At 37.9% G+C, this 11,639-nt stretch overlaps 1 long non-coding RNA gene across 1 annotated transcript in view; it reads right to left on the reverse strand.

The window, feature by feature from the left end:
• The window catches only part of LOC122451851, a 105,082-nt gene extending 94,314 nt beyond the window's left edge, over positions 1-10,768 (reverse strand). The window contains exon 1 of the long non-coding RNA XR_006272519.1: positions 10,697-10,768. This is a non-coding gene — a long non-coding RNA (uncharacterized LOC122451851). The remainder of the gene's footprint in view (positions 1-10,696) is intronic.
• Between the last annotated feature and the right edge of the window lie 871 nt (positions 10,769-11,639).

Genomic DNA, 11,639 nt, shown 5'->3' on the forward strand with positions numbered 1-11,639 from the left:
CACAAATTCTATAAAGTAATTTTCATGCATGGATGCTTTGCAAAGCGATTCATAGAAGCAAAGAAAGAAGCGAGTGATGGAGGGGGCTTAGCTAATTATTTTGAGTGTGGAAAGTAGATTTCGCCTAGAAAATTCTTTTCTGAAAAGCTTTATCCAGTTTGTGTATACATCCAAATTATAATATATTTAGTTTCTTCTCAGGGATAACAGCCCTCCTCCTACCCATCTGTCATGTCAGGTTGCGCTGAGCAAATGCTAATTTACCTTTTTGATATACCATTTGACAATTTCTGGTTTCAGATATCACACGCAAGGTTGCACATCAGTGAATCAAATTTGAATCCATATTGTCAAGTTCATATTTAGAATAAAATTATGTTGCATCTTTCATATAAACTTAAAAGTAAAGTTGTATATCAAACGAGGGTGTGCATGAAACTTGAATGCAAAAGATAAAAGCAAGGCAAAGGAAGACATTATTACCTTATTGGATATGAGATTACTGAACCAACTCAGTTGATTTATGGAAGAAGATTTAAGCAGCTTCAGTTGAACTTTTTCAGTACAACTTCTGGATGCCTGTTCCATTAATTCATTAGATAAAAGAGCATTCTTTTCATTTTAATTATTTCAGCTACACATGTTAAATACACAAAAAGCTAAACACAAGCGATAAGATTCCTGTCATTTTTTTCATCTGCCAGCTCCTCAGAAATAATTAACCTATATTGAGAGAATTCTTCACTCAAAATGATTTTTCCCAATGCAAAGGAAGCTGCATGCAATAAAAATTCATATAACCCAGTCATTCGGTACAAAAATGGAACTGAAAAAGCATTAACAGCAATTTAGTTCAATACAAAGGAGAAGATTGGCTGTGTTTAATTTCATAGGATAAATATATATTTCAGATTTTGTGTATTATTAAGTTTTTTTTAAATTTTAGACACTAATTTTATTATAAGCAGGAGTATTTGGAGATGCTTTGATTTTTTAATTAAAAAAAAATCCAGTTCAAATAAATTAGATTTTATTCTAATTTTATTCTAATTCTGGATTTTATTCTAATTTTTTATTAGAATAAAAAATGTTGACCTGATTTCTGACCTTCAAATTCAACAATAAAGGCAAAGAGTCACAGACTTTAGGAATAGATTCAAGCAGTAAAACACCCAAATGGAAGTTTTCTAAGATGCAGTGAGAGGAGGGGGATTCAGTCTTCTGGGTACTGAGAGCAAAGCATTCTCAGAACATCCTCAATCCCTCATCCTAACTAGGTAAGTAGATGGGGAGGTAGACAGATGGTGAGATGAATAGCTGGATAGTTGGCTATGTGGATTGGTGTGTGTGTAGGTGGATGAATGGATGGGTGAATGATTGATTGATAGATGATAGAAATGAAATTACAATTAATTGATTCTCTACAATGTTGCACCTTCTACACGGAAGTCGCCTTGGCTTATACATGAATTTCCCCAGCTTGTTAACGTTCTGTGTCATCAAGTGAAAGCATCTGAATACAATACAATAACACAGCTCACTGCAGCAGGGTACCCAGACCCAGTACTATCCCCAGTGAAACAAGCACTATCTTGAAGTCATTGGTGGGAGATTTTCCTCCTTTTATGCATTTTATACCAAGTCTGAAATTATTCCTCAACCTGCAACATATCTCTCTTCCCTTATTTCCATAATTCAGATGCTTTAACCCTCTCTTACATTCACTTCTATCCAGCTACCTTTACCTTTTCCCTCCAGAGGTGAAACTTAAAATTTAATGTGGTATTATTTTTAAACAGTATTGAATTGTCCTTTTAACTGAATTATTGTTAGTAATTAGGACTGTGATTTTTCATATCATACTAGTTATAAACATGTACAGGTTTGGAATGACCTCCTCCAATTCTATCTTTCTGTTAACCTTTGTTATGTTTTAGAGGTGGTTTTGCCAATCATGAAGTTTTTTAGAGAAGCATATATCATACTTTGACAGAAGAAATGTTTGTTCTAGAACTTCTCAATAACATATTTCATCCTTACATTAAAAACCAGATTGCCTATGTCAGGTTTTCATTCATCATGCATATTTATTTCTAAGGTCCTCCAGAGGCCTTTACAAATATCCCTTCATTTTTCCCACTAGCTGATCTAGCCCTGGAATATAGGAAAAAACCTTCAACACATACAAATTATTTATAAATCAACTTTGGTGCTATAGAGTGTTCATCAAATGGCTGGTCATCAACAAAAATTATTGTTCTCAAAAATACTATTGGATATTAATTGGTTAAGTCATTTAAATGTTTTACTCTACCAATAATCTGTGATTTACAACCTTCTACCTATCTAATTACAGCACTGTGAGTCATCGCTTCTATTTCATTGCACAAGACATCTTTTAAAAGATAAAAGGTTTTTGTTCACCTGTCATCTCCCTGTTCATTGCCTTCTCTTCATTCCCCATCTTGGCCCCAGTCATGTGGACTTTGGGATGCTAGTCACCTGCCTGCTATCTTTCTGACATATTTTTGCAAGTATTTTTGGCATATCACTGTGTGCCAAGCTTGCCCTTTCTCTCACACAGGCTACATACTTTAGCGCTTTCCCCCTCAACTGAACTCTTCCATCTGTCTAATAAGCAATTAATTCCCTTGACAAAAAAAAAAAAATAGATGTCGGTGGTAGTTTTTAATATATCAAATTTTAACACATTGAAAGAATTGCTTGGTCCAATTCAAGTGGTACTCCTTCAGCTGTTTTATTCTTTTATTTTGTTTTGTTTGGATTTTTTTAAATCAGATCAATAGATTTTTATTTTCAAATTGAAGGAGTCCAACACAGAGTGTGAACTCTAGAGCCAGACTTTGGAGCTTACATCCTCGTCAACTATTCAGTTACTAAGTAGTCAAGTTATGTAACCTCCCAGGACTCAGTCTCTTCACAGGGATGTGGAAATATAAACTAAGTATGTGGTGGCTAAGACAGTAAAGAATCTGCCTGAAATGTGGAAGACCTGGGTTCAGCCCCTGGGTTGGAGAAGGGAATGTCTACCCACTCCATTGCCTGGGAAATCCCATGGACAGAGATCTTCACAGGCTACAGTCCATGGGGTTGCAAAGAGTCAGACATGACTGAGCAACTAACACTTCAAAGTGCTTATAACATTGCCTGGCGCATAATAAGTGTATGTTGCTGTGATACATACAGCAGACCTGGGTATGACATAAGCCGTCTTGGAGGAGGTCACCATTAACCCCACCATAGAGCTACTAGAACTTACATAGGACTGGAAAAACAGACTCTTGGGGGGCACAAACAAAACCTTGTGTATACCAGGACTCAGAAGAAAGGAGCAGCGACCCAAAAGTAACTGGCCCAGACTTGCCAAAGGTGACCAGGAGTCTCCAGCAGAGGCATGGGTCAGTGTTGGCCTGCTTCAGAGCTGGGCACTCAGTGCAGCAGTGCATGCATGGGACATTTTGAAGAACCTTATCTTCATTACTTCCACCATAGTTTGGCCTCAGATCAAACAACAGGGAGGGAACACAGCCCCACCCATCGACAGAAAATTGGATCAGAGATTTACTGAGTATGAAATTAAAATACACTTGCTCCTTGGGAGAAAAGTTATGACCAACCTAGACAGCATATTAAAAAGCAGAGACATTACTTTGCCAACAAAGGTCCATCTAGTCAAGGCTATGGTTTTTCCAGTAGCCATGTGTGGACGTGAGAGCTGGACTATAAAGAAAGCTGAGCACCGAAGAATTGATGCTTTTAAACGGTGGTGTTGGAGAAGACTCTTGAGAGTTCTTGGACTGCAAGGAGATCCAACCAGTCCATCCTAAAGGAAATCAGTCCTGAATATTCATTGGAAGGACTGATGCTGAAGCGGAAACTCCAATACTTTGGCCACCTGATGCGAAGAGCTAACTCATTTGAAAAGACCCTGATTCTGGGAAAGATTGAAGGCTGAATGAGAAGGGGATGACAGAGGATGAGATGGTTGGATGGCATCACCAACTCAATGGACATAAGTTTGAGTAAACTCTGGGAGTTGGTGATGGGCAGGGAGGTCAGGCATGCTGCAGTCCATGGGGTCACAAAGAGTCAGACAGGACTGGGCTACTGAACTGAACTAAACTGAGCATGGCCCCACCCATCAGAACAAGACGCAGTTTCCCCCTCAGTCAGTCTCTCCCATCAGGAAGCTTCCATAAGCTTCTTATCATTATCCATTAGAGCACCAACAGAATGAAAACCACAATCACAGAAAACTAACCAAACTGATCACATGGACCACAGACTTGTCTAACTCAATGAAAATATGAGCCATGCCATGTAGGACCACCCAAGATAAATGGGTCATGGTGGAGAGTTCTGACAAAGTGTGGTCCACTGGAGAAGTGAATGGCAAACCACTTCAGTATTCTTGCCTGAGAACCACATGAACAGTATGAAAAGACAGGGCACTGAAAGATGAACTCCCCAGGTCAGTAGGTGCCCAATTTGCTACTGGAGATCAGTGGAGAAATAACTCCAGAAAAAAATGAAGAGACGAAGCCAAAGCAAAAACAACACACAGTTGTGGATGTGACTGGTGACGGAAGTAAAGTCCGATGCTGTAAAAAACAATATTGTAGAGGAACCTGGAATGTTAGGTCCATGAATTGAGGCAAATTGGAAGTGGTCAAACTGGAGACGGCAAGAATGAACATTGACATTTTAGGAATCAGTGAACTAAAATGAACTGGAATGAGTGAATTTAACTGAGATGACCATTATACCTACTACTGTGGGCAAGAATCCCTTAGAAGAAATGGAGTGGCCATCATAGTCAATAAAAGAATCTGAAATGCAGTACTTGGATGCAACCTCAAAAACGACAGAATGATCTCTGTTCATTTCCAAGGCAAACCATTCAATATCACGGTAATCCAAGTCTCTATCCCAAGCACTAATACCAAAGAAGCTGAAGTTGAATGACTTTATGACAACCTACAGGACCTTCTAGAACACCCAAAAAAGATATCCTTTTCATTATAGGGGAATCGAATGCAAAAGTAGGAAGTCAAGAGATATGTGGAGTAACAGGCAAATTTGACCTTGGAGTACAAAGTGAAGCAGGTCAAAGGCTAACAGAGTTTTGCCAACAGAACACACTAGCCATAGCAAACACCCTCTTCCAACAACACAAGAGAAGACTCTACACATGGACATCAACAGATGGTCAACACCGAAATCAGATTGATTATATTCTTTGCAGCCAAAGGTGGAGAAGCTATATACAGTCAGCAGAAACAAGACTGGGAGCTGACTGTGGCTCAGATCATGAAATCCTTATTGCAAAATTCAGACTTAAAAATAAAGAAAGTAGGGAAAACCAATAGACCATTGAGATATGACCTAAATCAAATCCCTTACTATAATACAGTGGAAGTTACAAATAGATTTAAGGGATTGGATCTGATAGAGTAGCTGAAGAACTATGGATGGAGGTTCGTGACATTGTACAAGAGGCAGTGATCAAGACCATCCTGAAGAAAAAGAAATGCAAAAAGGCAAAATAGTTCTCTGAAGAGGCCTTACAAATAGCTGAGAAAAGAAGAGAAGCAAAAGTCAAAGAAGAAAGGAAATATATACCCATTGGAATGCAGAGTTTTAAAGAAGAGCAAGGAGAGATAAGAAAGCCTTCCTCCATGATCAATTCAAAGAAATAGAGGAAAATAATAGAATGGGAAAGACTAGAGATCTCTTCAAGAAAATTAGAGATACCAAGGGAACATTTCATGCAAAGATGGGCACAATAAAGGGCAGAAATGGTATGGACCTAACAAGCAGAAAATACTAAGAAGAGGTGGCAAGAATACACAGAAGAACTATACAAAAAAGATCTTCATGACCCAGATAACCACCATCGTGGAATCATCCACCTAGAGCCAGACAACCTGGAATGCGAAGTCAAATGGGCCATCACTACGAACAAAGCTAATGGAGGTGATGCAATTCCAGTTGAGCTATTTCAAATCCTAAAAGAAGATGCTGTCAAGTGCTGCACTCAGTATGCCAGCAAATTTGGAAAACTCAGCAGTGGCCATAGGACTGGAAAAGGTCAGTATTCCTTCCAATCCCAAAGAAAGGCACTGCCAACAAATATCAAACTGCTGCACAATTGTACTCATCTCACATGCTAGCAAAGCAATGCTCAAAATTCTCCAAGCCAGGCTTCAACAATATGTGAACTGTGAACTTCCAGATGTTCAAACTGGATTTAGAAAAGGCAGAGGAACCAGAGATCAAATTGTCAACACCGCTGGATCATTGAAAAAGCAAGAGCATTCCAGAAAAACATCTATTTCTGCTTTATTGACTACGCCAAAGCCTTTGACTGTGTGGATCACAACAAAATATGAAAAATTCTAAAAGAGATGGGAATACCAGACCACCTTACCTGCCTCCTGAGAAATCTGTATGCAGGTCAAGAAGCAACAGTTAGAACTGGACATGGAACAAAAGACTGGTTCCAAATTGGGAAAGGAGTACATCAAGGCTGTATATTGTCACACTGCTTATTTAACTTATATGCAGACTACATCATGCAAAATGCCAGGCTGGATGAAGCCCAAGCTGGAATCAAGATTGCCAGGAGAAATATCAGTAACTTCAGATGTGTTGATGACACTACCCTTATGGCAGAAAATGAAGAAGAACTAGAGTCTCTTGATGAAAGTGAAAGAGGAGAATGAAAAAGTTGGCTTAAAGTTCAACATTCAGAAAATTAAGATCACAGCGTCCAGTCCCATCACTTCATGGCAAACAGATGGAGAAATAATGGGAACAGTGACAGACTTTATTTTGGGGGGTTCCCAAATCCCTGCAGATGGTCACTGCAGTCATGGAATTAAAAGATGCTTGCACCTTGGAAGAAAAGCTATGACCAACCTAGACAATATATTAAAAAGCAGAGACATTACTTTGCCGACACAGGTCTGTCTAGTCAAAGCTATGGCTTCTCTAGTATCCATGTATGGATGTGAGAGTTGGACTATAAAGAAAGCTGAGCACCAAAGAATTGATGCTTTTGAACAGTGGTGTTGGAGAAGACTCTTGAGAGTCCCTTGGACTGTAAGGAGATCAAACCAGTCCATCCTAAAGGAGATCAGTCCTGAATATTCATTGGAAGGACTAACGCTAAAACTGAAACTCCATTAGTTTGGCCCCCTTACGCAAAGAACTGACTCATTGGAAAAGACCTTGATGCTGGGAAAGATTGAACACAAGAGGAAAGGGGGATGACAGAGGATGATATGGTTGGATGATATCACCAACAAATGGACAGTGGGTTTGAGTAAGCTCCAGGAGTTGGTGATGGACAGGGAAGCCTGCCATGCTGCAGTCCATGGGGTCGCAAAGAGTTGGACATGACTGAGCAACTGAACTAAAATGATGTTGCTATCACTATGATTATTAGCTTATTTTATGCCATGTTATTCCTTGAAGCTCTTTTATTATATTTTTTCAGTATTGAGATATGAAATAAACTTTGGAGTTTCACGTAGAAAGATGTGGCAAATCAGAGCTAATGTCAGCACATACACAAACACACGCACACACAGACAGACTGCAAGAACCTTTCAAAATCTTATCAACCATCTTACTGCATAGGAACATTGACTAGGAGCTCAAAGCATTCAGCTCTTGGTAAACGGATCTCACATCCTTGGAGGATTCTTCCAAAATAACCATCTAATAATCTAAGGAAAGATGATTTTGAATTATACTCTATAAGTGACTGGTGTGCTAGAGGGAGACATTTCATTAAGTCGATTATTCACTGAGAAAATCTGTGTTCCCGTCTTGTGCCAAACACCATGCAAGTTGCTGGGGTTACAACGATGAAGAAAAAATTCCTCATTCTTAATATAATCCAAGTTTATCATCTGGTGGAGAATACATACAAATGAAATAGTGTAACTTAAGAGCTAAAAATAATGCAAGGTTTCATGAGAGTACCTGAGAAGGGCAAATATGTTGAACTTGAGGGCTTAGAGGAAGCTTCTAGAGGAAGGGCTGTCTAAATGCAGTCATAAAGAGTAAGTAGGAATTAGTAAAACTCTGCATGAGAAGTTTTCATAGCAAAGGGAAGAGCATATATGAAAACTAGTGTATCTGCAATTGACCACAAGGATTTAACTGTTCTTACTCCACTGGACTACTCTTCTCCTAGAATAAAGACAGAAGATATGTCTAGTTAGTGCACTGTTATATATCCATACCCTTGAAAAGTATATATACAGTGATATACAGTAGGAGCTCTGTAAATATTTGTGAAATGAATGAATACATTTCAACACAGCTCTTTTATTTTCCACTTATGTCTTCCAACCAGGAACTCTGGTTAATTTAATCTGAAGATTAAGCCTGTGGATTTGCAATAGTATCATTTATGCATATCAAGAATCTACTGCAAAAATGCAGTATGTCATCCTGTGTTCCTATAAAAAGCTAAAGCTTACTCTTCAGTGTTATTGAGGGACAAAGAGACAAATATTATCCATGATATCCAGAAAAAATGATATTAGTATTCCTTATCTCTCCATGAGCTTTATGACCACCATTAAGATTCAGCCATGCAGATATGGGTGTGTTCAAATGCTTGCAAACTAGAATTTCCCAGTTGTTTTCTCATCCTAACCATAAAAAGTGAATAAAAGGAACCTCCAAAGTCAAATACTGGTCATAAAAAATTTGCATTCATTATTGAATTAAAATGCAGTAATTTCAGCTCTAAGTTCAAGACAAAAAAAAATTGCCAGGGTTCCTAAGTGAGTCCTAACATCTTCTGAGGAATCTCAGTAAAATATTGAATTGAAGTAAATCTAACAAATATATGAGGTCAACAAGCTCAGTTCTAGGAATCAGTAATTTCTGGTAAAAGCACAGGGCAGGAGTTGTGAACTGACAGGTTTATTTCTGCCATCTTTCTACTTTCCCTTTCAGAAAACTTTGTCTTCTCGTTGCCTGAACAATACCCCCCACTCCATTCACACTCAAGACTGATCCTCTCAGGCACTACCTCACCTCCCCATTATCTCTTTATCCTCTTACTTTTCAAAATCTCAGCTGGATTAGAGACTTCATTTGTGTATATTTGAGGTGTTCTTGAAAGGCAGTCAGACTCAATAAATAGTGCCGAGATGAAAACCCAGTTAAACCAGCTTTATGTTGTGCAGTCCTGGCAAGTTACATGAGCTCTCTGAAGCTTGGATTCCTCATAAGTTATGATAGTGTACCATCCCATTGGGAAAATGTAATCAATGATCAAATGATTCCATACTGGAGAGTTAATGATTAAAATAGTCAATGCATCCTTCCAGAAATAGCCACATGTTGAAAGGACATAAGGCCAATGGAAGAAAATGCTTACAGGAGGTTTCCTGGCATCAGGAAGAAAATGAGGATAAGTAAGGATAAAGACTTTTCCAAGAAACTTTAACCCACACTTCATGGGCAGCTACCTGCTCCAACTATTTCAGCTGGTATAATGTGGTGCATATAGAAGATAGTTACCAAACAGAAACTCTAGACAGTAAATGGTTCCAGCCCAGTTATTGAGCCCAGAACTAAACATATATTAATGATCAGTTAATTTCCAACTAAATGAAATTGACCACTACCTGATATATTGTAGTGTGTCTTCTGAGTATATTTGTATGTATGTATGTTCAACTCGTTGCAACCCTGTGGACTGTAGTCCACCAGGCTCCTCTGTCCATGGGATTTCTCAAACAGGAATACTCGAGTGGGTTGCCATTTCTTTCTCCAGGGGATCTTCCTGACCCAGGGATCAAACCCACATCCCTTGCGTCTCCTGCATTGGTAGGTAGATTCTTTACCACTGAGCCACCTGGGAAGCCCAGAAGTGCTACTACTTGTCTTTAAATCTAGAGTGAATATTTTCCCTCATTGTTATATCTCTGAAATCAGGATATACCTTATCATTTATTTCAATTAATTAACCTTTTTCTTCTTTCTTAGTGGTACATGAAAGATGGAATCTTCAATTCATTAAAATGTTAACATATAGAATTCCAGATAATGACTTTACTGAGTCCTAATTGAAAGTCAAAGAGCAAATATTCAGTTTAATGGACCATGGTGATCTATTATGCTTCTTGGATGTTTAGTCTCTGAGCACCTACTTTAAGAATATTTGAAAAGACAGGTATGAACAAGGTATATGTGTAAAAAGAACTGTTTTGTGATGATCTAATAAATACATATAATTATTTCAAGGGAGATAAGCAAATCTCAAAATAAGATAAATATATTTTCACTTTAATTTTTAAAAGTACATATCTTACTCATTGTTTCAAAATGATAAAATGTGAAGAAAAGACTGGTAGAATGTCAACTCTTTATAAAGCTTGAATGATGCCTTAATCTATTGGAAGGAAGTTGTGTGTTAAGCAGTTTGAAAATCACTACTTTGTATTCATCAATAGTTATGTAAAATGTGCAAAGTATTATGGTTCCTTTAGCAATTTCCAGATATTCATTCTACCCAAGTGATTTTGGGGAAATCATTAAGAAAGAGGAAAGAAAGGAAGGGAGAGAGGGAAAGAGGAAGTAAAAAAGAAAGGAAGCCATGGACTGATGATATAAGCACAGTAAGTTTATGTTTAATTTCACCAACCTCTGTGACTTCCCCATTGGTCCAGCTGTTACAACTCTGCTTCCACTCCAGGGGACACGGGTTCAATCCCTGATTGGAGAGCTAATATCCTGCATGCCATATGGCATGGGCAAGAAAAAAAAATAACAATTTTACTAGTCTTCCATCATTTTGAGCTAATGTAAGCAAAGCCATATGATTCCCCATGGCAGAATTAATATTCTCGCAGGGCACAATGACCAGCATTGACTCTCATGTACTCACCTTCACCAAGAAATTATTTGTTTTTAATGTTTCTATGTCTATGAAGACTCAGAAATTCTTATTGTCTCAATATGTTTTGGTTTTATATTTTGATTTACCATCCCAGGTACAGTCATCCACAGGTCACATGAGAAAATATATTTCATAAAAGCAATACATAACATAAAAACTCCAGCCTCACACCACAGTTTCACACATCTGTGCCCGTCAAAGCCCATGATCAATTCCAGATGCCATAGTCTATGATATTCTCTGTAGTCATGGAAAATATCATACTGGACAGACTTGTTGCACAACAAATTCTCAAGTTTAACTGCTGAAACATCTCAGAACAGCGTGACAGAACTTGCAGTTGCTTATCACAACATCTAGTATACCTCTTGAATTAACTTAAACAATTTCCATGTAAAAGAAAAGATTCAATGAAAAACAAAATAGACCAAGAAATCCACTGAAATTTCAAAAGCAGAGTAAAATACTATAACTGTTAAGTCAAGCAAAATACTTCCTATGCCTTTTCCCTAAAACTTGACTATAGACAATAAACAAAAGATTGACAGAAGTCAATTTTACAATATTATTCAATTTTAGAATGTTATTCTTACAAAAGACAGTAAAAATAACCCAAATGCCCATCAACTGATCAGAGGATATATAAATTGTGATATACCCACACAATGGAACAATATTCGGTGATACA

Source organism: Cervus canadensis, chromosome 1, assembly GCF_019320065.1.
Source record: "Cervus canadensis isolate Bull #8, Minnesota chromosome 1, ASM1932006v1, whole genome shotgun sequence".
Taxonomy (NCBI): Eukaryota; Metazoa; Chordata; class Mammalia; order Artiodactyla; family Cervidae; genus Cervus; species Cervus canadensis.